The sequence below is a fragment of the Schistocerca americana genome, chromosome X (genome assembly GCF_021461395.2).
Source record: "Schistocerca americana isolate TAMUIC-IGC-003095 chromosome X, iqSchAmer2.1, whole genome shotgun sequence".
NCBI classification, from domain to species: domain Eukaryota; kingdom Metazoa; phylum Arthropoda; class Insecta; order Orthoptera; family Acrididae; genus Schistocerca; species Schistocerca americana.
Window position 1 is genome coordinate 432,759,071 of NC_060130.1, and position 1,328 is coordinate 432,760,398.

A 1,328-nucleotide genomic window follows, 5' to 3' on the forward strand; every position below is an offset into this window, starting at 1 on the left:
TTGCTGTGCGGTGTGGGATTCGCATCAGATGGGACTGACGAAGGACATCGAAAAAGTTCAAAGGAGGACAGCTCGTTTTGTATTATCACGAAATGGGGGAGAGAGTGCAAGGTCATGATGCGTGAATTAGGGTGGCAATCATTAAAACAAAGGCGTTTCGTTGCGGCAGTATCTTCTCGTGAAATTTCAATCAACAACTTTCTTCCCCGAATGCGAAAATATTCTGTTGGCTCGCACCTGTTTAGCGAGAAATGATCACGATCAGAACTCGCACAGAGAAATTTAAGTGCTCGTTTTTCCCGCACACTGTAAAGAGTGGAACCTTAAAGAAATAGCTTTAAGATGGTTCGATAAACCCTCTACCACTCACTTAATTGTGAATTGCAGAGTAATCACGTAAATGTAGATGTGGATATAGATTACCATCCACTGCAGTTGAAATTCAATCCTAGACTTGCGAGACTTCTTGGTGTGTACACGCAGACCCGAGGGAGGACTCGAACCTCCGGCGGGAGGGGCCGCGCAATCCGTGACATGGAGCCTTTAACCGCGCGGCCACTCAGCGTGGTGACCTTTAATGATCAGTGTTCTCTGGCGGTACATAAAAACACGCAAACTACAAGATGCACATGGAAGGGAATACATTAACTGTGACAAGTAGTTGTCACAAATATTTGAGTGTCATAAAATGAAATTTGTAGAAATTCCTGAGCGTCTGAATCCTTTACTCCACTCTCCTGACCCAGTTGTAATCAATCACTCTATCACTGTGGAAGGCGCAGTACAGAAACCGGCCGCCTCAGCAATTCATCAGCAAGTGGATACTTTCACAGATAAGAGATATAAAGACAATGAGCGATGTCGTGGGTAATCCATAAGAAGAAAGGAGAGCAAAATATTTCTACCAGCATTGGACACAAGAAGCAGTCTGTCGTTATTTCTATACACAAGTACAGCAGAAACGAGGAGGGCTTGAACAAGCATTGCATATTCGTTATGATTAGTCAGAATTGTCATGCTCACAAAGGAATAGTACGTATAAATTTGACACGGTTTGTGATTCTGAATGCTTCGCTGTTTTGCTCATTTTCTTTCAGTGTGTTCTAAACAGTGCATTTGGGAAGCTGCTTGTTTGTAATTCTGATAAAGACTTATTACAGAAACTTTGTTGTGGTGCCTTGGTAAACCATCAACAAAGTTATACTGCACCTGACTGGTTTTAATAAGTAATATACATTTTAGAATGTTATACAATACTGAGCAGATTTGGTTGTTTACAATTTTGCTGTATTTATCTCTCCTGCTGTAAACAGTAATTGATTATTGGA

General features: G+C 41.5%; 1 pseudogene; it reads left to right on the top strand.

Annotated features, from left to right (window-relative positions):
* Nucleotides 1–420: 420 nt before the first annotated feature.
* Nucleotides 421–1,004, top strand: LOC124554732 (annotated as a pseudogene).
* The last annotated feature ends 324 nt before the right edge of the window (nucleotides 1,005–1,328 follow it).